This window comes from Rhinatrema bivittatum, chromosome 9 (assembly GCF_901001135.1).
Source record: "Rhinatrema bivittatum chromosome 9, aRhiBiv1.1, whole genome shotgun sequence".
Taxonomy (NCBI): domain Eukaryota; kingdom Metazoa; phylum Chordata; class Amphibia; order Gymnophiona; family Rhinatrematidae; genus Rhinatrema; species Rhinatrema bivittatum.
Genome location: NC_042623.1, coordinates 219906544 through 219933430, shown reverse-complemented (window position 1 = coordinate 219933430; position 26887 = coordinate 219906544).

Genomic DNA, 26887 nt, shown 5'->3' with positions numbered 1-26887 from the left:
TGGGCTGAGTTCAGGGGTAGTGAACACCACCCAAAGGGGTGGCTCCAGGTGGAGAGAGACAGGGATGGCTGGAAACCGTGGCTGGGTCAGGGCAGACAGCAAGAAGCAGTGTCTGGGTCTAGGCTGGGTCAGGGCAGGCGGCAGAGCAAGGCAGGTCAGAAGGCCCGTAGGCCACACACACACAGACGGCCCGTAGGCCAGACACCGTAAGCGGGGCAAGGCAGGTCAGAAGGCCCGTAGGCCACACACCGTGAGCGGGGCAAGGCAGGCCAGAAGGCCCGTAGGCCACACCCACACAGAAGGCCCGTAGGCCACACACCTGTAAGCGGGGCAAGGCAGGTCAGAAGGCCCGTAGGCCACACACACACACAGAAGGCCCGTAGGCCACACACACACACAGAAGGCCCGTAGGCCACACACCGTAAGCGGGGCAAGGCAGGTCAGTAGGCCCGTAGGCCACACACACACAGAAGGCCCGTAGGCCACACACAGTAAGCAGGGCAGAGAGCCCGTAGGCCAAACACACACAGACAATAGAGCAGAGGGCCCGTAGGACCGCATGCACAGTAAGCAAGGCAGGGCAGGGCAGAAGGTCCGAAGACCATACACAGCACAAGGTAGAAGGCCCGAAGGCCGCGCAGGGCAAGGCAAGACAAGACAAGGTAGAAGGCCCGAAGGCCGCGCAAGGCAAGGCAAGGCAAGACCGAAGGCCCGAAGGCCACCAAGACTAGGCTAGACAAGACAAGGTAGAAGGCCCGAAGGCCGCGCAAGGCAAGGCAAGGTAGAAGGCCCGGAGGCCGCGCAAGGCAAGGCAAGACAGAAGGCCCGGAGGCCGCGCAAGGCAAGGCAAGACAGAAGGCCCGAAGGCCGCGCAAGGCAAGGCAAGACAGAAGGCCCGAAGGCCGCGCAAGGCAAGGCAAGACAGAAGGCCCGAAGGCCGCGCAAGGCAAGGCAAGACAGAAGGCCCGAAGGCCACGCAAGGCAAGGCAAGACAGAAGGCCCGAAGGCCACGCAAGGCAAGGCAAGACAAGGTAGAAGGCCCGAAGGCCACGCAAGGCAAGGCAAGACAGAAGGCCCAAAGGCCGCGCAAGGCAAGGCAAGACAGAAGGCCCAAAGGCCGCGCAAGGCAAGACAGAAGGCCCGAAGGCAGGGCAAGGCAAGACAAGGTAGAAGGCCCGAAGGCCACGCAAGGCAGGCTAGAGCAGGGAGCCCAGGTGAGCTCGATGCCGAAGCACCGAGGCAACTGTCAGGCAGGGTTATAAGGGCACACCCAGAGCATAGAGTGGACAGAGGAGATGGACTGGGCCTGTCAGGAAAGCCAGCTCTAGAGGGGCCCCTGGTGGTGAGGCGGTTGCACAGCAGCCACAGCCGTAACACTGAGAGTAGCGATTGGCTGCATTAGAAAAATGCTTAGCTCTGATACGTTGCCATTCTGGTCTCCTTGCCAACCTGTCTGACTCACTCTATGACAGGGCTGTGAGGTCACTTATGACTCACAGGAAAGGGCTTGTTGTTGCTATGGATACTCCCACTTGGCCTTCTCCTATTTCAAACGGCCACTAAGAAATCATTGCGAACCAAAAGAATGAAACTAATCTAACTAGATAAACGAAGCTTGACCGACGTGCCGCAAATGCGCAGTAGAGAGCAGCTCTACTGCGCATGTGCGGCACAGAGAGCTCAGGCAGGGCACATCAGACAAAGGTCTCTCATCGCGCGAGGCAGCAGCATAACTCAGGAAGAGTCAGAGGAGGGAGAAATCGAACGCGCAACGCGGGCACAGAGTCAGAGCAGGGAGACATTCTTCTGAGACCTAATCCACAACCCCTTCCCGCTTTCTCAACCCTTCTAAACTGTTTTTGTTTTGACTATCACCCAGGGGCATGCGCAGGGGGGGGGGGGAGGGGACTAAAGCAGTGCATAAACTTACTTACTTGCAGGGATCCCGGTTCTCGCAGGGAGAAATTCCTGCTCTGACTCTGTGCCCGCGTCGCACGTTCAATTTCTCCCTGCTCTGACTCTTCCTGAGTTATGCTGCCGCCTCGCGCGATGAGAGACCTCTGGCTGATGTGCCCTGCCGCATCGCTTTCTCCCTGCTTTGACTGCATGAGTTACGGGGCTGCCTCGCGCGATCTGTTTCTGCATTCTGTGGCCCTAAATGACACCGCCACCGCCAGCACACGCATCAGAAGGCTGGAAAAAAATGACAGCCACAGCGAGAACCGGGATCCCTGCAAGTAATTAAGTTTATGCACTGCTTTAGTCCCCTTCCCCCCACACATGCCACTGGGTGATAGTCAAAACAAAAACAGTTTAGAAGGGTTGAGAAAGCAGGAAGGGGTTGTGGAGTAGGTCTCAGAGGAAAGAAACAGAAAATGACAGTGAATGGAAGTGGAATGACTCAGAAGTTTTGCTGAAGAAAAAAAAAGGAAGAGGAGTAGGACTGAGGGAGATGGAAGTAGATGTGGATAAGGTGAAAAGGAAAGGAAAGGGAAGATAAGAGGGAATCAACCTAATAATTGAAGGTTGACCGACGTGCCGCAAATGCGCAGTAGAGACCAGCTCTACCGCGCATGTGCGGGCGAGCACGTCGGTCTCAGCCAGCGTCAGAAAAAAAAACATGGCGGTGTCGAGTGGCAGCGGCGTCGGGTGGCAGTGGCGGCGGCGGTGTCGGTTGGCAGCGGCGGCGTCGGGTGGCAGCGGGCGGCGGCCAGTATCGAGGGAGGGAGGAGAGAGAGAGGGAGGGACGGAATGGGAGGGAGTGACTGAGTGAGAGGGAGGGACTGAGTGAGGGGGGAGGGAGGGACTGAGTGAGAGGGAGGGAGGGATTGAGTGAGGGGGAGGACTGAGTGGGAGGGAGGGACTGAGTGAGAGGGACTGAGGGAGGGACTGAGTGAGAGGGAGGGAGGGGGAGGGACTGAGTGAGAGGAGGAAGGAGTGGGTGAGTGTGTGTGGAGGGAGGGTAGGGGGTGGGGAAGAGTGAGGGGAGAGGGAGAATGAGGGAGAGGTGAGAGACAGGGATGTGAGTAAGTGGAAGGGTAAGAAATTGTGGAGAGGGCTGAGGGGGAGGGGATGGGATTGAGAGAGGGTGGGGAGTGACTGAGGGAAGGGGAGAGTGGTGGGAGTGACTGTGGGAAGGGGAGAGAGGTGAGAGTGAGGGGAAGGAGGCAGTGGGAGACAGGGTGAGTAAGACTGAGTGGAGGAAAGGGGAGGAGTGAACGAGGGGAAGGGGGAGAGAGGGAGAAAAAGTGTAGAAGGGTGCTGTGTTAGAAAATGGACTGAAAAAAAATGTAATGTAGCCCGTTTTAACGGGCTTAACAGCTTGTATGATATATTTCTTTCATGAGGAATCGCCATGCTTTCCATGAACCCATGAATCAAACAAACAGGGACTTATGCATTGTGGATTGTACATTCGTTGAAAACGAATGCACATCCCTACCTCCTAGTCTTTCTATTATCCGAAAGAGTAAATAATTGATTCACATTAACCCATTCTAGACCTCTCATGACTTTAAACACCTCTATCATATCCTCCCTCAGCCGTCTCTTCTCCAAGCTTAAAAGTCCTAACCTCTTTAGTCTTTCCTCATAGGGAAGCTGTTCCATTCCCTTTATCATTTTGGTTGCCCTTCTCTGTATCTTCTCCATTGCAACTATATCTTTTTTAAGATGCGGCGACCAGAATAGTACACAGTAATCAAGGTGCGGTCTCACCATGGAGCGATACAGAATTATTATGACATTTTCTGTCTTATTCACCATTCCCTTTCTAATAATTCCCAACATTCTGTTTGATTTTTTGACTGCCGCAGCACACTGAACTGATGATTTCAATCTGTTATCCACTATGATGCCTAGACCGCTTTCTTGGGTGGTAGCTCCTAATATGGAACCTAACATTGTATAACTATAGCATGGGTTATTTTGCCCTATATGCATCACCTTGCCCTTATCCACATTAAATTTCATCTGCCATTTGGATGCCCAATTTTCCAGTCTTAGAAGGTCTACCTGCAATTTATCACAATCTGCTTGTGATTTAACTACTCTGAACAATTTTGTATCATCTGCAAATTTGATTACCTCATTTGTCGTATTTCTTTCCAGATCATATATAAATATATTGAAAAGTACAGGTCCCAATACAGATCCCTGAGGCACTCCACTGCCCACTCCCTTCCAATAAGAAAATTGTCCATTAATCCTACTCTCTGTTTCCTGTCTTTTAGCCAGTTTGCAATCCACGAAAGGACATCGCCATCTATCCCATGACTTTTTACTTTTCCTAGAAGCCTCTCATGAGGATCTTTGTCAAACGCCTTCTGAAAATCCAAATATATTACATCTACCAGTTCACCTTTATCTAGAAGTTTATTAACTCCTTCAAAAAAGTGAAGCAGATTTGTGAGGCAAGACTTGCCTTGGGTAAAGCCATGCTGATTTTGTTCCATTAAGCCATGTCTTTCTATATGTTCTGTGATTTTGATATTTAGAACAATGTCCACTATTTTTCCTGGCACTGAAGTCAGGCTAACCAGTCTGTAGTTTCCCAGATTGCCCCTGGAGCCCTTTTTAAATATTGGGGTTACATTAGCCACCCTCTAATCTTCAGGTGCAATGGATGAATTTAATGATAGGTTACACATTTTTACTAAGAGGTCTGAAATTTTATTTTTTAGTTTCTTCAGAACCCTGGGGTGTATACCATCCTGTCCAAGTGATTTACTCCTCTTCAGTTTGTCAATCAGGCCTACCACATCTTCTAGGTTCACTGTGATTTGATTCAGTCCATCTGAATCATTACCCATGAATACCTTCTTTGATACGGGTATCTCCCCAACATCCTCCTCAATAAACACTGAAGCAAAAAAATATTTTAATCTTTCTGCGATGTCCTTATCTTCTCTAATTGCCCCTTTAACCCCTCGATCATCTAACGGTCCAACTGACTGCCTCACAGGCTTTCTGCTTTGGATATATTTAACAAAAGTTTTTACTGTGAGTTTTTGCGTCTATGGCCAACTTCTTTTCAAATTCTCTCCTAGCCTGTCTTATCAATGTCTTACACTTAACTTGCCAACACTTATGCATTATCATAATTTCTTCTTTCAATTTTTGAATGAAGATCTTTTGGCTAAAATAGCTTCTTTCACCTCCCCTTTTAACCATGCCCATGATCATTTTGCCTTCTTTCCACCTTTCTTAATGTGTGTAATACATCTGGACTGTGCTTCTAGGATGGTATTTTTTAACAATGACGACTAGGGATGTGAATCGTTTTTTGACGATTTAAAATATTGTCCGATATATTTTAAATCATCAAAAAATCGTTAGGGCCACGATACAATACCAATTCCCCCGATTTATCGTTAAAAAATCGTAAATCGGGGGAAGGGGGAGGGCAGGAAAACCGGCACACTAAAACCCCCTAAAACCCACCCCCGACCCTTTAAATTAAATCCCCCACCCTCCCGAACCCCCCCCCAATGCTTTAAATTACCTGGGGATCCGGCGGTGGTCCAGAACGGCGGCGGTCCGGAACCCCTGCTGAACGACCTCCTGCAGTCGATCTCCTGCCGGCGCCATTTTCCGTACGAAAACGATTCGCGGCAAGAAATCGCTCCCGGAACCCCGCTGGAGTCCCAGGAAACTTTTGGCCAGCTTGGGGGGGGCCTCCTGACCCCCACAAGACTTGCCAAAAGTCCAGCGGGGGTCCGGAACGACCTCCTCCGTCGAATCGTTTTTGTCTATGGCCGCCGCCATTTTGCGGCGGCCATTTTGAAAAATGGCGCCGGCTGAAGACAACACGATTCTATTGAGGGGACCGTTCCGGACCGCCGCCGTTCTGGACCACCGCCGGATCCCCAGGTAATTTAAAGCATTTGGGGGGGGGGGGGTTCGGGAGGGTGGGGGATTTAATTTAAAGGGTCGGGGTGGGTTTTAGGGGGGTTTAGTGTGCCGGCTCACGATTTTAACAATTTTTCACGATAGTTTACACACCCAAACGGCAACAATACGATTCCCTCCCCCTCCCAGCCGAAATCGATCGTTAAGACGATCGAGGACACGATTCACATCTCTAATGACGACACCTCTTACCTTGGTAGCTGGTCCTTTCAGTTTTTTTCTAACTATTTTTCTCATTTTGTCAAAGTTTTCCTTTTGAAAGTTTAGCACAAGAGCCATGGATTTGCTTACTGCCCCTCTTCCAGTCATTAATTTAAATTTGATCATATTATGATCACTATTTCCAAGCAGCCCCACCACCATTACCTCTCTCACCAAATCCTGTGCTCCACTGAGAATTAGATCTAAAATTGCTCCCTCTCTTGTTGGTTCCTGAACCAATTGCTCCATAAAAATGTTGTTTATTCCATCCAGGAACTTTATCTCTCTAGCATGTCCCGATGATACATTTACCCAGTCAATATTGGGGTAATTGAAATCTCCCATTATTACTGCACTACCAATTTGATTAGCTTCCCTAATTTCTCTTAGCATTTCACTGTCCGTCTCACCATCTTGACCAGGTGGACGGTAGTGTACTCCTATCACTATAGTCTTCCCCAACACAGAAGGGATTTCTACCCATAAAGATTCAATTCTGCATTTAGTCTCATGCAGGATGTTTATTCTGTTGGACTCTATGCCATTCCGGACATAAACACCACACCGCCTCCCAGGTGGTCCTCTCTGTCATTGCGATATAATTTGTACCCCGGTATAGCACTGTCCCATTGGTTATCCTCCTTCTACTATGTCTCTGAGATGCCAATTAAGTCTATGGCATCATTCACTGCTATACATTCTAATTCTCCCATCTTACTTCTTAGACTTCTGGCATTAGCATACAAACATTTCAAAGTTTGTTTTTTGTTTGTATTTTCATTCTGAACATAACATAAGAACATAAGAAATTGCCATGCTGGGTCAGACCAAGGGTCCATCAAGCCTAGCATCCTGTTTCCAAGAGATGCCAAACCGGGCCACAAGAACCTGGGAATTACCCAAACACCAAGAAAATCCCATGCTACTGATGCAATTAATAGCAGTGGCTATTCTCCAAGTAAATGGATTAATAGCAGTTAATGGACTTCTCCTCCAAGAACTTATCCAAACCTTTTTTTAACTCAGCTACACTAACTGCACTAACCAAATCCTCTGGCAACAAATTCTAGACCTTAATTGTGCATTGACTGAAAAAGAAGTTTCTCTGATTAGTCTTAAATGTGCTACTTGCTAACTTCATGGAATGACCCCTAGTCCTATTATCCGAAAGTGTAAGTAACCGATTCACATCTACTCATTCAAGACCTAGCTGTGTTTAAAAAAAGGATTGGTTAAGTTCTTGGAGAAGTCCATTACCTGCTATTAATTAAGTTGACTTAGATAATAACCACCGCTATTACTAACAACGGTAACATGGAGCCATCCCCTGCACTCACACCCTCAGTGCCGATTTCAAATTGACGCTGATAGCCTTTGACCTACTATGTCACAGGGGCTACCGGTGCCATTGGTCAGCCCCTGTCACATGGCCATTGGCACCATTTTGTGCTCCTACCATGTGATAGGGGCTGACCAATGGCACCAGTAGCCCCTGTGACATAGTAAGGGCAAAGGCTATTGGCACCATTTTGATTACTGGCAGCTGACGGCCCGAGTGCAGGAGATCGCTCCCGGACCCCTGCTGGACCACCAGGGACTTTTGGCAAGTCTTGGAGGACCCTCCTGACCCCCACAAGACTTGCCAAAAGTCCAGTGGGGGTCCGGGAGGAACCTCCTGCCCTCTATAGCCTTTGCCAGTATTCAAAATGGCTATCGATAGCCTTTGTCAGTATTCAAAATGGCGCCAAATGCCTTTGCCCTCACTATGTCACAGGGGCTGACCTGTGACATAGTGGCAAAGGCTGCCTCTGTGACATAGGCCCCCGGGGCCTCCAGCAGTGGCTGGAGCCGCTGCTCACGTTGAAGCCTGCTCCCAGGCCCAGCCCTGCCTCGTCTGGCGTCTGCTGCACAGACGCTTTGCAGGCCGCTGGCCATGGTCCTGCACAGCCTCTGTTACCTGCCCTCTAGGTGCGCGGCCGCGTCTTCTTCTACTATTTAAAGGGCCAGACACAGGAAATGTCTGGGCCCCACCTTTATGACTGTTTCCTGTATCAGTCCTATATAGGGCTGCTCCAGCCATTGTTCCTGGCCTTGCATCGTCGTGGAGTCTTCGCTCTGGAGGGTCCTGCCTGCCAGAGCCCGTGTAAGGTCTTCCAGTCTTCTAGGAGCTCCTTGTTTTGTTCAACTGTTACATGTCAAGTCTTCGTGCCTGAGGTCCATGTCCAGGTGTCTTCATGATCTCCTTCGTCCTGGTGTTCCTGCCTTCCGTGATGTTCTTTCCTACGCCTCATCTCGTCTTCGCTCTCGAGCCTTCTGCTACCGGTAGGCCGGGGGTCCCTCAGATGCAGTATTCCTGGGTGGACTGCCTGTCGGTGGACGGTTGTCCTGTGCTCCTGAGCCGTCATATCCCTGATGTGTGTTCCTGTGCTGTCCCGCTCCCGTCGTGGTCCGTGACCAGCCTTTGGGGCTGTGTAGGGCGCGTAACGGACAGGGTGGTCCGCGTCTCAGTCCCGCGGGTGGCCTGAGTAGGGCGCCCTGAGAGACAGTGCCAATGTCCATGCCTCGTGTTGCCTTTGTGGATGTCAAGAGTCTCGTCTGGATGCCGTCTGCATCGATCCCAAGTGTCTACGTCATGGATGCCGTTGCATCAGCCTTGTGTCCTCTCCATGGATGCCATTGCATCAACCCCTAGTCTTCGTGCTTTGTGATGCCGTCGCATCAGTCATGTATCTTCGTCCCTGGATGCCATTGCATCAGCCATGTGTCTTCGTCTGGATGCCGTCGCATCAATCCACAGTCATGTCTTCATGTCAAGGCCCGTCTGCCCTCAACCTCAGGCCAGGCCTGCTGCTCCATGCTGCTCGCAGCAGGTCCGAAAGGGCCCGGAATGGTCAGAGGACCATTCACCTTCCAACATCTTTGGATGTTGGCCTTGGGAGCTTGCCGGCCTGGTGGAGGGTAGATCGTCAGCCATGCGGGGCCACCGTCAACCCTTGGCTCGGCTCAGAAGGTCTGGGTCAGGCTGAGGCCCATGGGCACACTAAAATACCATACATAACAGAATGCAAGGCCTTTTGAGGCCGAACACAACAGAATGCAAGGCCTTTTGAGGCCGATGTATAACAGAATGCAAGGCCATGTGCCCGACGGCGTTCGCCGATGGATCCGCCTTGTTTCCCTGATTCTTGTCTTGCCCTGGACTGTCATGGGACCGGAAAAATTTTTCAGGATAACTTTGTGTTTACGACCTACTGGAGGCGCTAGTTTTGCCATAGTCTCGACCTGCTGGAGGCGCCAGCTGTCTGGAATTTTTTTTTTAACGACCTGCAGGAGGCGCCTGCTCCAGACTTTTTTCCATCATGTTGCCAGAGTGGGGTTTTACGACCTGCAGGAGGCGCCTGCACCCCTACTGGTTATGCTGGTTTTCTTTTGCCCGCCCTGGGTTCCCTCCCCCAGGTCTTCTTGGTGTCTCTTGGTGCTTCTTGTCTGGGTCTTGTTTGTTGCTTGTTGCTCGTTTCTCTGTCTTGTATTGTCCGTGCTGTGTGGTTGGTTGCTTGTTTGTTTGTTTGTTTTCCTCTTGTTTTCTTTCCTGCTTGTTGGGTTCCGCTTGTGTGTTCCCCGTCCTCGCTTCCCGCGTTCCCGTTCCCTCATTTCCCTTCGTCGCTCTTCGCTTTTTCGCCCTTCACTCCTTCGCTCTCTGCTCTCTCACTCTTGGCTCTTTCGCTCATTGAGCTCCTTCGCTCTCTGCTCCCTTGCTCTCTGCTCCTTCGCTCTCCGCTCCCTTCCTCTCTGCTCCTTCGCTCTCCGTTCCCTTGCTCTCTGCTCCTTTGCTCTCTGTTCCCTTGCTCACTGCTCCTTCGCTCTCTGTTCCTTTGCTCCTTGCTCCCTCGCTCTCTGTTCCCTTGCTTTCCGCTCCCTCGCTCTCCGATCCCTTGCTCCCTCTTTTGTGTTTTGTGTTGTCGGTCGCGCGGTCACCGTTCGCTCGGTCGCTGCTCGCGCGGTCTCCGTTCGCGCGGACGCTGCTCCCTCGGTCCCATGTTTGCTTCATCCCGTGTTCCCTCGGTCTTGTCTGCCTCTCGGTCTCATGTCCTTGGTCTCTCGTCGTGTCTCTTGTGTCTGTGTGGTGTGTTCTGTTTTGTCTTGTTCTTGTCTGGTTTCCTGTGGTTTGTCTTCTATGTTTCTGCTGCTTTGCCTTGTTTTGTTCATGCTGTCCCCGAAGTTACCAGCTTCCATTTTTTGGGACCCTCAAATACCTCCATCCGGTATGGACTGATACCCTTATCCTTGAGCTGTTGACAGGAGGCTTGAGGAAGGGGGGCTTTGAGGAGCGGGTACTGTTATGAATTGCTCTGCCCGCGGGCCCCCCCACGAGCAGGCTCTCTGACTCACCACGTTTCTTCTCCCGACGCGGCAGGACGCTGCCGTCGGGCCTCGTGCGCGGCTGGAGCCGCGGTCTTCTCTGCCCACGCGGCCCAGAGGCCCCCCGCATCTCTCTCCTTCATTGCATCTGGAGCTGCGGTCTCCCTCGGGGCTGGGAGTGCCCCCGACGTCATCGCCATCTTCGCGGCGCACAGGCCGCAGCCCCGGGCTGGACTAGCGGCTGGAGCCGCTGCTCACGTTGGAGCCTGCTTCCAGGCTCAGCCCTGCCTCTTCTGGCGTCTGACATACAGACGCTGTGCAGGCCGCTGGCCATGGTCCTGCACAGCCTCTGCTTCCTGCCCTCTAGGCGCGCGGCCGCGTCTTCTTCTACTATTTAAAGGGCCAGACACAGGAAGTGTCTGGGCCCCACCTTTATGACTGTTTCCTGTATCAGCCCTATATAGGGCTGCTCCGTCCATTGTTCCTGGCCTTGCATCGTCGTGGAGTCTTCACTCTGGAGGCTCCTGCCTGCCAGAGCCCGTGTAAGGTCTTCCAGTCTTCTAGGAGCTCCTTGTTTCGTTCAGCTGTTCCATGTCAAGTCTTCGTGCCTGAGGTCCATGTCCAGGTGTCTTCGTGATCTCCTTCATCCTGGTGTTCCTGCCTTCCGTGATGTTCTTTCCTATGCCACGCCTCGTCTTTGCTCTCGAGCCTTCTGGTACCGGTAGGCCGGGGGTCCCTCAGATGCAGTATTCCTGGGTGGACTGCCTGCCGGTGGACGGTTGTCCTGTGCTCCTGAGCCATCATGTCCCGGATGTGTGTTCCTGTGCTGTCCCGCTCCCATCGTGGTCCATGACCAGCCTTTGGGGCTGTGTAGGGCGTGTAACGGACAGGGTGGTCCGCGACTCAGTCCCGCGGGTGGCCTGAGTAGGGCGCCCTGAGAGACAGTGCCAATGTCCATGCCTCGTGTTGCCTTTGTGGATGTCAAGAGTCTCGTCTGGATGCCGTCCGCATCGATCCCAAGTGTCTACGTCATGGATGCTGTTGCATCAGCCTTGTGTCCTCGCCATGGATGCTGTTGCATCAACCCCGAGTCTTCGTGCCTTGTGATGCCGTCGCATCAGTCATGTATCTTCGTCCCTGGATGCCATTGCATCAGCCATGTGTCTTCGTCTGGATGCCGTCGCATCAATCCACAGTCATGTCTTCATGTCAAGGCCCGTCTGCCCTCAACCTCAGGCCAGGCCTGCTGCTCCATGCTGCTCGCAGCAGGTCCGAAAGGGCCCGGAATGGTCGGAGGACCATTCACCTTCCAACATCTTCAGATGTTGGCCTTGGGAGCTTGCCAGCCTGGCGGAGGGTAGATCGTCAGCCATGCGGGGCCACCGTCAACCCTTGGCTCGGCTCAGAAGGTCTGCGTCAGGCTGAGGCCCATGGGCACACTAAAACACCATACATAACAGAATGCAAGGCCTTTTGAGGCCGAACACAACAAAAAATACAAATAGTCTAACTTCAGTTTATTCCCTGCCTTACTGCCTTGCTGACTATTAAAAGCACAAATACACACAAACACACTAAATAATATTCCCTAATAGTTAACTTCGTCCCAATACTTTAAAAAAAGTAAATTTCCCAAGCAAAAACTTACTGATTCCTTTCAGCTACCAGCTAGGTGATCCTCTCCTCTCAGTGCTCCCATTGGCTTGCCTTGCAGCTGGATGCTGCAGATTCTCTGCCACTGCGCCTCCCCCTAGGCATGAGCGCGGTCAACACTGACAGATTTAAAGAGCCCACAGCAGGAAAAGCCCCACAGCACAGCTTGATGATCTCACGAAGCCAGTCTTATAAAAGGCCCTCCAGACCTTCATATCCTTGTCTTGGCAAGAAAGAGGCTAAGAGACAATTTATTAGACTAAAGTTAGCCAGAGAAATTGTCAGGGAGATTAAGCAGGCAATGTTTCCCAGATAACTTTTAAACCGGGATAAGTGTCCCCCAGGTAACTTTAATCTTAACTGACTCTTTTCAAAATATAAGTGGTTAAGTGCCAAAAATGAAAAACAAAACAAAACACTGTTGTCCTTTAGGCCTGATCCCTCACTCCCTCACCCTGCTAAAGGATTACAACTAAGGTGAGTGCCTAATCCCTCTTCCCCTCCCCCAAGCCTCACAAAAGATTTTACACCTTGCTGACCTATCTTCCCAATGATCCTCCCTCTACCTAAAAATCTCTGTAGCTTTGGGCCCCCTCCTAAAGTTCACCCTTCCCACTGCTAGTTGACCTGGAGTTTTCTGTCCCCAACTGGCATCCATGAAAATCCCCACATGAAATAACACACCTTGACTATTGTTTCTTCTCCTTCCTTTGAATAGCAAGTCAAAGTAGCAGACTGGTCTTCAAGTATCACAAATAGAATTCCTTAATCTTTAGCTGTCTCCAGTTTGTGGCGGGCTTTAACAGACTATGCTGCAATTAGGAAAAAATCTTAAGAAAGGTTTTAAGAGGGTAATTTTCAATAGTTTGCATAACTCAGCACATACACGCATAAGTAAGTGCGCCTAAAGTTATGCCTGTATTTTATAAACAGCAGTAGGAGCTGCACAGTTTACAAAATACCATGTATCATGGCCCTGAAAGTACTGGTATAAGTTTCAGAATGTACATATATTTTACACATTAAATAATTCTAACATATGTATGTAATAACTCTCAGTTTTTTATGTTTGGTGGTCTGCGGGCTAACCCCGTGAAGCACCGGCCTCACCTCTCAGGTTGGACCCCGGTCGTGGCAAGATATCCTCATGGCAGGATGCTGCTCTCCTCTGCGCCAGTCCCCATTCCTTTGCGCAGCAACACGCTGCCGGCTTCCTCACAGCTGGATGCTGCAGATTCTCTGCCGCCGCGCCTTCCCCTAGGCATGCGCGTGGCAGACACTGACAAATTTAAAGAGCCCACAGCGGGAAAAGCCCCGCAGCATGGCTTGATGATCTCACGAAGCCAGTCCTATAAAAGGCCCTCCAGACCTTCACATCCTTGTCTTGGCAAAAGATCTCCCTAGCAGTGCATGATGCATCAGAATCCTGTCTCCGTTACAGTGTCCTTGTCTTCAGTTCTTCAGTTCCAGCATCACTGCCCAGTTCTTCAGTTCTCCATTTCTTCCACGCCTCCTTTGCTGCCTGCTTATTCATCTCCTAGCCTTCCTGCCCTACTTATCCATCCCACAATTCCCTTTGGACAGATACCTGATTCTGACCTTGGCCTGACTTCTGGATATTCATGATCACCACCTGCCACTGACCGTTGCCTGAGTCCTGGTCACTCTTGATCGCCACATGCCACTGACCTCTGCCTGTACTGGATACTCCTTACCTATGCTCATTCCAACCCAGCTACTTAGACGGATCTCTCTACCATCAGCAGAGGCACCCATCTAAGACATGCTGGCCTGGTACCCAAAGGCTCAACCTGAAGGGATCATGGACTGGTAAAGGCTAAGCTCCAGCTGGGCCTCTGCTTTGTCTGTGTCCACTTTCTGACTTCTTTCTGCAGGTTGTGTCAACCCTCCCTTGGTCCAAGGGTCCACGAACACAACAAGTTTATGTTTGGAGACAGATATTTTATAATGTTGCACATACTTTAAAGCATCAGTTTGCCAAGACCTTCACCAATTCACCTCCACCCTCCACCACTTGCTCCAGAACCCTCACCCAAAAGATGTAGAAAAGGGAATTCAGATTTAGTTTCCATGACTTGATGAGCAGGTGTAAAAGCATGTGCATATGTTTGATGATGTATATGTGTAGTCCATTTATAAAATACATAAATGTTTGCATTCTTGCAAACCCCACTCTGGCACACACTCAAAGCACCCTCTTTGTATGCACATGCTTTGCATGGCATACAGTACATGCATACTTTCACTATTCTGAAAATATGCTTACCATGCTTAGAGGCTGATTTTATATGCACAACCCCCATGTATATCTTTGAAAATTATCCCCTAAAAATATAAGGCTCCAGATGTAGCTATAGTTAGGAATCCCTGCAATGTGGTGAATTTTCTGCAAAGCATACTGTGTAAATATATTTAGTCAGCTTTTAGCTTTATTTTTTACTTGAAACAAAAAGGTAGACACTGCGTTATGGTAATTTTTTTAAATTAACAGTTGCCACTATTATGAGGCTAATGATGAAATAGTTTGCTTTTCTTTCAAACCACGCTGTTATTGTGAAGGAGCTTTACATGTAGTTAGTTAATTGCTTTCTTCATAAAGCTGATTGTATGTTAATGAATGTGCACAGAGCTCACAAAATGATTACTCCCTTGTGAACTATAAGGAGGAACATATACAACATTCCAAATTAGCAATTTAAAAATAGTATTTGGTAGGTGTCAATGATTATGGGCGTATAGAAGAGTTTATGATCAAGGGAGTAAGGAAGTGTCTTAACTGTCAGAGTCAGGTATATACTGCAAACAGTTGTCTGTACAATTCCTGATTCTAGGGGTGTGCATGTGTTTGAAACAAATGTGCAATCTGAAACAATAAAGGCCATTTTCAATTCAGTTCATTTCAAACAAAATAAATCCCTGCTGGATGTGAAAATCCCCAAAATTTGGGGGGGGGGGGGCATTTTGCAAACAGAGGAGTGAATTTTCAAAGGAATTATGCATGTAAAAGTATCATATATTGTAGCAATTTTCAAAAACCCATTTCTTTTTAAAATTTATTTTATATTCCGCTTTTCGCACATTTGTGTGCATAAAGTCCATTTACACATGTAAAAAACACCTATCTTAAAGCATGTAAATCCTTTTGAAAATTACCTTCAGTGGGGTAGATTTTCAAAGGGTTACACGCGTAACCCCGAAAACCTACCCCTGCACATACCAAGCCTCTTTTGCATAGGCTTGGCGGCGCGCGCAAGCCCTTTGATGAACGTATGTCCCGGGGCTTTCCAAAATGGGCGGTCCGGGGGCTGGGATGGGGCTTGGCGGCAGTCTGGGGTCGGAGCCGGGGGCATGGCGGCGGTCCGGGGGCGGACCCGAGTGCTCCGGCACAGCGCGCCGGCAACTGGCAGGCGTAACTCCTGAAAAAAAGGTAGGTTCCATCCAAGGCTGCTCCGATTTCGGAGCAGCCTTGGATGGAATGGGGAAAGCCATCGGGGCTCCCCTTGGGCTCGGCGCGCACAAGGTGCACAAGTGTACACCCTTTGTGCGCACCAACCCTGTATTTTATAACATGCGCGCGGCAGCGCGCGCATGTTATAAAATCGGGTGTACATTTGTGCATGTCGGGTAGCGCGCACAAATGTACCCCGCGCACATAACATTTAAAATCTGCCCCAGTGTGTACTATTAGGAAATAGAAACATAGATAGCATACACTATTTGCTGAGAAATTAAAATGAAATAGCCTTATTCCTTCTTCTGTAGCACTGGTCCAGATACAAAAGGGACAGGAGAGATCCCATTCACTCCTGCTCTACTGGTTCTGCTTTAAAAGCGGCACTGGCTAGCTATGAGGCTGTTGGGTCATGACATTTTTTACATTATTTTGGGGTTGATCACTACAGCCTGCTACTTTTTTATGATTATTATTATTAGTTTTTATTTTTTAGAAGGGATAAAGCTGTTGCTGGCTTGCAATTTTTTTTAACTTACCTGGCTAATTTTAGGCCTAGAATTTTTCTGACCAGAGTTAACTACAGAAGTTTTTCTGCTTAATATCAACGCTAGCTGGCTAAATATTAGCCACACACCTGGAATACCACCCCCTGCCTTTTTTTTTCCAGTTATGTTTTAGCTAGAGTTGCAACTGGCTCTGGATTTTCAGGGTAGGTTGATCCATTCCTGGTTTTACTACATTGCATGCTGGGACTTACTCTGATTTACCTATTGCATTCCTTCAGAAAATCAAGAATATAAATACCTATGTGCAGGGGAGTAAAACCAGGACTGGATCAACCTATCCTGAAAATCTGGAGCTGGTTAGCAACCCTGGTTTTAGCTGGGTAATGACTTACCTGGATGCGAAAATCCCCAAAATTTGGGGGCGGGGGGGGGGGGGGGTTCATTTTGCAAATACGGAATCCCTCCTTATATCTCTTTCAGACAACATCCTCATGAACCTAGAAAGGAAACAGACCTGCCTGCTCATTCTCCTAGACTTATCGGCCGCATTCGACACAGTGAACCATCAGTGTCTCATTGAAAGACTAACGGAGATCGGCATCAAAAACACTGTCCTAAATTGGTTCATATCCTTCCTTCAGAATAGGCAATATAAAGTCAAGATCAACAGCAAAGAATCCCCCCCTTTCATCTCCACCCTTGGAGTTCCACAAGGATCATCGTTATCCCCCACATTATTCAACATCTATCTTGTCCCGCTTTGCAAACTTCTTTCTGAGCTTAAGCTAACCCATTACCTATATGCAGACGACGTCCAAATCCTGATACCGATTACCGACTCTCTGCAAAAAACCATTCTCCGTTGGAACGCCTGTCTACTCTCCATTAATAACCTCCTCTTGAACCTCAATTTGATACTCAACGCCGACAAGACAGAGTTCCTACTAATCACACAAGATGGCAGCATACCGCTAAACAACCTACAACCATCAGTGTTTCCTTCCTTTTCCCCCAAAGTCAGAAACCTCGGGGTAATCATGGACAGCCAAATGAGCTACACAGGCTTCATCAACAACACGGTAAAGGAGTGTTACTTCAAACTCCAAGTTCTAAAAAGGCTAAAACCCCTCCTCCATTTCCAGGATTTCAGGTCAGTCTTACAATCTATCATTTTCTCATAAATTGACTATTGCAATGCACTTCTTCACGGCCTGCCAGATATCTCACTTAAGCCGCTCCAGTTGTTACAGAACGCAACCGCAAGGATTCTCACAAAATCCAATAAAAGGGACCATATAACCCCGATTTTAAAGAAGTTACATTGGCTCCCAATAAAGTTCAGAATCCTTTATAAACTATTAACAGTTACTCACAAGGCCATTCACAACATTACTCCACTGGACCTCACAATTCCTTTGCAACGCCATTCCTCCTCCCGTCCTCTAAGACTAGCCCAGAGAGGTACTCCTCAAGCATCTACTATCAAAACGTCCTTAAGCAAAAGAGCTTTGTCCGCTTCCGGCCCCAAGCAATGGAACCTGCTCCCACCTGACCTAAAGCTTGAACAATGTCCAATCACCTTCAAGAAGAGACTTAAGACACTGCTGTTTGGCCAAGCTTTCCCATAACCACTCTTTTCCTCCTCAGCCCCACCTGTCTGTCCTGACCTAAGCGTTCCCTCAAGTATCCTAAGTATTTGTAACAAAGCCGCCATTTTCATCCCCTTCTCACCCCTTTAACCAACCCCGCCATACCGGTTTTTTCACCCTTCGACTACATCTCACCACGCTCTCACTTCACCTTCTCCCATATGTTGTTTTTACAAGTTTTATCTCCACTCTGTTCAATGTAATTCAAAACACTTTCACTGTTTTATCCCAAGTTATGTTTATCCAGGTTTCTCCACCTTGTTCAATGTAAGACAAGACTATGTCATTGTTGTCGTTTGTGGTTGTAATGTAAACCGAAGTGATAATTAATTCTGTTAATTGAACCTCGGTATATAAAAGTTATAAATACATAAATAAATAAATAAACAGAGGAGTGAATTTTCAAACAGGTCAATACAGTAAAGTGCGGCTGCGGTCACCCTGCTCCTAACCTGCTTTCTACTCACTTTTCGGCCGCGTTAGTCCAACCTGCGATACACTATCCCCTTTAACCCATTCTTACCGCCTCTTTAAATCACCAGGTAACCCCTTCCGCCCACGGCATGTATATTAGATGTAAACGATCGAATTAGCTATTCCCTCCCATACAGTAACACGCGCCCCGACTATCGCTTTTTTAACCTGCCGTTTTGCCGTGCATTTAATCTGCTAACTTACTGCCTACCCTTACCCCTGCGTTAGAGGCAGGGGTAAGGGAAGGCGGCAAACTTTCCCCCAGACCCTGCTCACCTGCCCTGGCCGCGTCCATGGGTGCTGGTCTCCGGGGCAGCCCCAGTCCTTTCCCCTCCTCCAAAGCAACGAAAGCAGAAAAAAAGCGAAAAAGCGAAAAAAAAAAGTAGCAACGAAGTGGATGGTTCTCCTGCGCTCGGGATTGCCAGTCCTCTCTCCCCTCCTCCCGAAGCAAGGCGCGTAAAGCAGCCTTGCTTCGGGAGGAGGGGAGAGAGGACTGGCAGTGTAAAGCAACGAAGCGACTTACTCTTCTTGCAGCCCCCCTCCGGAGACGGACATCAGTGGAGACGGACCGCGGCTCCCCTGCCTCCAGCTGACGGTGAAGATGGATGCCTGCACGGGCGAAAGTGGCCCCTGTGCGTGCAATTGGGCCGCTCAAGGCGTGACGTCATGACGTTTGGCGTCATGGCATGTGACGTCACGTCTTGAGCGGCCCACTTGCTCGCACAGGAGCCACTTTCGCCCGTGCAGGCATCCATCTTCGCCGGCAGCTGGAGGCAGGGGAGCCGCGGTCCGTCCCCGCCGATGTCCGTCTCCGGAGGGGGGCTGCAAGAAGAGTAAGTCGCTTCGTTGCTTTACACTGCCAGTCCTCTCTCCCCTCCTCCCGAAGCAAGGCTGCTTTATGCGCCTTGCTTCGGGAGGAGGGGAGAGAGGACTGGCAATCCCGAGCGTAGGAGAACCGTCCACTTCCTGGTACCTGTCATTTCAAATGTCATTTGAAATGACATTTGAAATGACAGATACCAACGTGTCCATGAAGCGTTAGGCCAGTGCACCCAGGATACTGTATAGCGCTCTATACAGTAAAATGGGTTGCGCGGGTCTAACGCTTCACGGACGCTTCTTGGACGCAGCTTGCATTTGCAAGCTATTTACATACAGTATCGAGCGGTAGGTGAGCCGGACTGTGCGTGTGGCAACCGCGGGTGCGCCCGGCACTAACGCAGCTCTTCCTACCGCTCCTTACTGTATCGGCCTGAAAGGAATTAAGGGCCGGATTTTAAAAGGGTTACATGCATAAGATACACGCGTAACCCTTTTAAAAACCCTTGCGCACGCCAAGCCTATTTTGCATAGGCTCGGCGGCACACCGCAAGCCCCGGGACGCGCGTAAGTCCCGGGCTTGCAAAAAGGGGTGGTCAGGGGCGTGGCCAGGGGGTGTGGTTTCGGATCGGGGGCGTGTTTGGGGGCGTGTGGGCGGTCCGGGAGCATGGCCGAGTGCCCTGACACAGTGACCTGTGTCGGGGCCTGCCGCGCCGGTGCGCGTAAGTTACTACTGCCCGGAGACAGTAGTAACTTTTCAGATAAAGGTAGGGGGGGTCTAGATAGGGCCGGGAGGGTGGGTTAGGTAGGGGAAGGGAAGGGAAGGTACGGGGGGTGGAAGGAAAGTTCCCTACGAGGCCGCTCCGATTCGGAGTGGCCTCGGAGGGTACGGGCAGCGCACACAGGGCTCGGCGCGCGCAAATTGCACAAATGTGCACCCCCTTGTGCGTGCTGACCCCGGATTTTATAAGATATGCGTAGCTACGCTGTCTTTTAAAATGTACCCCTATGCGTGTAAAAGTATCATATATTGTAGCAATTTTCAAAAACTCATTTCTTTTTTAAATTTATTTTATATTCCGCTTTTCGCACATCTGTGTGCATAAAGTCCATTTACACATGTAAAAAACAGCTAGCTTAAAGCATGTAAATCCTTTTGAAAATTACCTTCAGTGGGGTAGATTTTCAAAGGGTTACACGCGTAACTTGCGCACACTGGCCGACTGCCGGCGTGTGATCCCCCGGCCAAGTGGCCATGGAGAGGCTTCTGGCCACACCTCCGCCACATCCCCACCACGCCCCAGGATGCCACACCCCCGGACCACCCATTTTTTTCAAGCCCCAAGACTTACATGCATCCCGGGGCTTTACGCGCGCCACCAGGCCTTTTGAAAATAGGCCCGGCGCGCGTAACCCCCCTACGCGCATAAACCTTTGAAAATCTGCCCCACAGTGTTTAGGAGATGAGCCAAGGCAAATTTTTGTCTGTTTGACCCTGCAGTTGGCAAATGTGACATTATGTTCTGTTGTTTATTCTGTTTAAGTTTAATAAAATTTGATATATCATCGTTTGCAACTCAGAATAACAGTTTATATGATAAAACAATAAAATAATTATTAGCATACACAATATCAAATAAACAATATCAATAAAAAAAATAACACAAATTAAAATTACCATAGAAATGCAAGTTGCAAGTTCAAGCTTGCTTATCATGAGCAATGACTTCTTAAGTCATTAAATCCAATGCAGCAGATTGTAGAGAATGCTTTATAAAGTCCTTATAATAGAATTTGAGAAAGCCAACTTTGATGCTACATTTTTTTCAATTCATAGCATAGAACTCTTTTAGATGACTGTTGTCCATATGCCTAACATGGCTGACCCAAATTAATTCTCTTCAAGTTAACATGAATATAAGAACATAAGAACATAAAATATGCCATACTGGGTCAGACCAAGGGTCCATCAAGCCCTGTATCTTGTTTCCAACAATGGCCAATCCAAGTCACAATTACCTGCAAGTACCCAAACATTAGATAGATCACAAGCTACTATTGCTTATTAATTACTGTCATAGCAGTATATGGATTTATCCTCTAGGAACTTATCCAAACCTTTTTAAATCCCAGTTACAGTAACTGCTGTAACCACATCCTCTGGCAATAAATTCCAGAGCTTAACTATGCACTGAGTAAAAAATAATTTTCTTAAATTTGTTTTAAATGAGCAACATGCTAACTTCTATTATCTGAGAGAGGAAATAACTGATATATATTACTTGTTCAAGTCCTTCATGATTTTGTAGACTTCTATCATATCCCCCTTCAGTCGTCTCTTCTCCCAAACTGAACAGCCCTAACTTCTTTAACCTGACCTCATAGGGGCAGCTGTTCCATGCCCTTTATTATTTTGATTGCATTTCTCTGCACTTTCTCCAGTGCAGCTGTATTCTTTTGAAATGCAGTGACCAGAACTGCACAAAGTATTCAAGGTGCAGTCTCACCATAGAGCGATTCAGAGGCATTATGACATCCTCTGTTTTATTTTCCATTCCCTTCTTAATAATTCCTAACATTCTGTTTGTTTTTTGATCACCACAGCCCACTGGGCTGACAATTTCAATATATTATCCACTATGACACCTAGATCTCTTTCTTGGGTGGTAACTCCTAAGATAGAACCTGACATTGTATAACTACAGCAAGAGTTATTTCTCCCTATTTCTATCACTTTGCACTTGTCCACGTTAAATTTCATCTGCCATTTGAAAGCCCAGTCTCGCAAGATCCTCTTGCAATTCATCACAATCCGCTTGAGATTCAACTATTCTGAGGCCCCTATTTCCAATCTAAGCACTCAATTAGCACCATTACAGGTTGCTAGTACATCTTTTATAAAGGATACATTATTCCTTTATAATCAAATTGAAATGCTGGAAAACGAAATGAGGTCTGATAATTTACGGTTTTTAATTTCCCCTTAACTACACTATTATCGTCGAGAGAATTATTTAGGAAATACATGACTGAGATCTTGTCCTTTGTCCTATGAGGAGGACAGGATACCAACCTTGTCAAAAATATATTATATTCCAAATAAAAAAAAAGTTGTAAATCAAGAAAGGGATATATTAGTAAGTCCAAGTGTTTCAACTTTCCTAGAAGATTCTATTCACAATATTGTTACTAGAGCCACTTTGATAGTATCATTTTCGTTGAAATGCGATAAAGATCTAGTATTTCATAAATATTTCATAAATAAGCATCTGATCTTTTGTGGTCAGAGAGTGCAGATTTTCCTGGATGTTTGCCGAGCCACTCAGGCACATAGGAAGCTTTTCTTAGAATATAAGCAAAGGGTTCTAAGTCTGGGAGCCAGTTTCTTTCTTACATATCCCTGCAAATGCTAGATAATGTATCGTAATTATAAATTTGTGTTTTATGATCCTCTACAATAAGAGCAATTAATAAGGGATAAAACTGTTATGTAGCAATGTTGCGTTGAAGATTAATACAAGTTGCAAAAGTAATTAGGATACTGCTTTACAGAATTGTTCTCTATCCTCCCTCTGGATATGGACCAAATTATTACATATGTGGTTATATATTGGTTTCTTTTTTCTGATTGATTTTCCTTTAAATGCTTAAATATTTCATTGTAAACAGTGTTATAAATTTAATAAATAGTAAAAAAAAAAAAGATTTTACTCTGCATAAATTTGTGTCATCCACAAATTTGATCACCTCACTCGTTGTACCCCTTTCCATATCATTTATAAATATATTAAAAAGCATAGGTCCAAGTACAGATCCCTGAGGCACTCCACTGTTTACCTTTTTCCGCTGTGAAAACTAACCATTTAATACTACTCTCTGTTTCCTGTCTTTTAACCAGCTTGTAATCCACAAAGGACATCACCTCCTATGCCATCACATTTTAGTTTCATAGAAGCCTCGGATGCTGAACATTGTCGAACACCTAAAAAATCAAATACAACAAACCAAATCTACCAGTTCACTTTTGTCACATGTTTATTCATCCCTTCAAAAAATGTAGATTTGTAAGGCAAGATTTCCCTTGGTAAATCCATACGGGTTGTGTCCCATCAAAACATTTTTCAGATATATCAGTGAAAAGAGAAAAGTTCAAATGGTATAGTGAAATTGAAAGGTGGAAAGGATCAATGCGTGGAGAGAGATGAAGAAATGGCAGAAATATTAAATGAATACTTCAGTTCTGTGTTCACTAAAGAGGACCCTGGAGAAGGACCGACACTAGTTAACAAGAAACTGGAGGGGAATGGAGTAGATGTAACTCCATTTACAGTAGAAAATGTATGGGAAGAGCTGGTGAAACTGAAAGTGGACAAAGCCATGGGGCCTGATGAAGTTCATCCCAGAAATACTGAGGGAGCTCAGAGATGTGCTGGCAGGTCCGCTGTGTGACCTATTCAATAGATCCCTAGAAACGGGAGTGGGTGCCGAATGATTGGAGGAGAGCGGTGGTGGGTCCCGCTTCAACAAGAGTGGGAACAGAGAAGAGGCTGGTAACTACAGACCGGTTAGCCTCACTTCGGTGGTGGGAAAAGTAATGGAGTCACTGTTGAAAGAGAGAATAGTGAACTATCTACAGTCGGGAGAATTGCTGGACCAGAGGCAGCATGGATTCACCATTGGAAGATCCTGTCAGACAAATCTGATTGACTTTTTTGACTGGGTAACCAAGGAATTGGATCGAGGAAGAGCACTCGATGTCATCTACTTGGATTTCAGCAAAGCTTTTGACACTGTCCCGCACAGGAGACTGGTGAATAAAATGAGAAGCTTAGGAGTGAGTGCCGAGGTGGTGGCCTGGATTGCAAACTGGTTGACGGACAGAAGACAATGTGTGATGGTAAATGGAACTCTCTCTGAAGAGAGAGCGGTTTTAAAGCGGTGTACCGCAGGGATCGGTGTTGGGACCGGTCCTTTTCAATATCTTTGTGAGCGACATTGCGGAAGGGATAGAAGGTAAGGTATGTCTTTTTGCGGATGACACTAAGATCTGCAACAGAGTGGACACGCCGGAAGGAGTGGAGAGAATGAGACGGGATTTAAGGAAGATGGAAGAGTGGTCGAAGACATGGCAGCTGACATTCAATGCCAAGAAGTGCAAAGTCATGCATATGGGGAGTGGAAATCCGAATGAACTGTATTCGATGGGGGGAGAAAGGCTGATGTGCACGGAGCAGGAGAGAGACCTTGGGGTGATGGTGTCTAATGATCTGAAGTCGGCGAAACAATGTGACAAGGCGATAGCTAAAGCCAGAAGAATGCTGGGCTGCATAGAGAGAGGAATATCGAGTAAGAAAAGGGAAGTGATTATCCCCTTGTACAGGTCCTTGGTGAGACCTCACCTGGAGTATTGTGTTCAGTTCTGGAGACCGTATCTCCGAAGAGACAGAGACAAGATGGAGGCGGTCCAGAGAAGGGTGACCAAAAAGGTGGAAGGTCTTCATCAAATGACTTATGAGGAGAGATTGAAGAATCTAAATATGTACACCCATGGAGGAAAGGAGGAGCAGAGGTGATATGATACAGACTTTCAGATACTTGAAAGGTTTTAATGATCCAATGACAACGACAAACCTTTTCCATAGGAAAAAAATCAGCAGAACCAGGGGTCACGATTTGAAGCTCCAGGGAGGAAGATTCAGAACCAATGTCAGGAAGTATTTCTTCACGGAGAGGGGTGGTGGATGCCTGGAATGCCCTTCCGAAGGAAGTGGTGAAGACCAGAACTGTGAAGGACTTCAAAGGGGCGTGGGATAAACACTGTGGATCCATAAAATCAAGAGGCCGTCAATAAAGAGTGGGTGGCTCGCCAGAATGACGGCTACTGCCTGGAGATAATACCCTTATTCAATAAACATACACATGGTTACTGTGACTCCAACATCACTCTAAGCTACAACAGCAAGAGGAAATGTGGAAAAAAGGATTCGCACTCACAAAGTGGGGAGTAGCTGGCTTGTTACTGCGGTTACTACCCCAAACCAAATAAGCCTGATACTTCACTTTCAATACATATCCAGCATAGCTCTCTGCTTCAACGGCAGGGGAGAAGAAAAACTGATACTTCACGCATAGCTCTCTGCTTCAAACGGCAGGGGAGAAGAAAAACTGATACTTCACGCATATCCAGCATAGCTCTCTGCTTCAAACGGCAGGGGAGAAGAAAAAAGGATTCGCACTCACAAAGCGGGGAGTAGCTGGCTTGTTACGGCGGTTACTACCCCAAACCAAATAAGACTGATACTTCACTTTCAATGCATATCCTGCTTCAACCGCAGGGGAGAAGAAAAACTGATACTTCACGCATATCCAGCATAGCTCTCTACTTCAACGGCAGGGGAGAAGAAAAACTGATACTACACGCATATCCAGCATAGCTCCCTGCTTCAACGGCAGGGGAGAAGAAAAACAACCAATAAGGGCTGAATAACACAGTCTGGGTAAAACAAATAAACATGGGTGTAGCTTGCTTATTGCGGCGGTTACTACCCCTACTACCCCTAACTAATCAAGCTTGATATTTTACTTGGTTGCAGCTCCATCACTGCTCTCTACATTAATGGTGGGGGTGGAAGGGAAATAGAACCAAAGAGCTAAGAGAAACAGATAAGTATGAGAAAAAAATGTGAAGCTTGCTGGGCAGACTGGATGGGCCGTTTGGTCTTCTTCTGCCGTCATTTCTATGTTTCTATGTTTCTATGTTTCTATGTCTATCTAAATATTTTATGATTTTCTTCTTTCCACGATTTTTCCCAGCACTGAAGTCAGGGTAAGTGGTCTATAGTTTATTGGATCACCCTTGGATCCCTTTTTTTTTTTTTTTTTCAATTTATACTTTATTGAAAATTTTTTTATATATCATCCATAAATTCAAAATAAGAAAAGAAATCTTGTTATACAACATGCATAAACTTATTTCCAATATCAATTTCTGAAAATCAAACAAATGTTGAACAAGAAATTATAAAAGGGGGGAGCTAATTATAAATCATAAATACAAACAATAATTTAAGGAGGCGAGAAGATGTCAATGGATTTTACTTTGGCCTTAATTCAGATGTTACCATACTCTCTTTGTCTCAGATTTATCTACAAGGAATGTCTCCAAATGTGTAGGGTCTGAGAAAATAAATTTATTTCCCTGAAAACTAATATAACATTTTGAAGGAAATTTTAAATATAAGGTAGCCCCAATCTCAAGGACTCTACTTTTCAGGGCAAGAAACTATCTTCGACGTGCCTGGGTAGGCCTCGAGACATCCGGAAATATATATACTCTTTGCCCACAAAAGGAGCATTCCTTGTTCCTAAAGAACTTTTCTAGTACCTGATCCTTCTCTCTCTCAAGAGAGAAAGAAACAAATAAAGTCGCTCGTTTATTAATAATATCCAGAGATTCCTCTAAAAAAGAAGAAATCCCTGGACTTTTCTCTAGCTCTCCAGCTAGTGGAGTTCTAGGCTGCATAGGAAAATAAAAAATCTTAGATATAATTGGAATCTTATCTATTTCATAGGCAAGGTTTTCTATTAGAAATTTCTTGAACATTTCATATGGTGACAATAACCTTGTTATTGGGAAGTTAACTAAGCGTAAATTTTTAATACGCAGCATATTTTCTATGTTTTCAATTTCTGAATGTAGTGATAGACTATCTACAATATGCATATTTTCAGCATTTTGAATATTTTGCACATTACCAGTTAAAGATTTCATAACAGATTCCAATTCAAACAATTTTTTCCCCTATTCTTCAATTGAGGACTTGTTCACATTTACTAGTGAA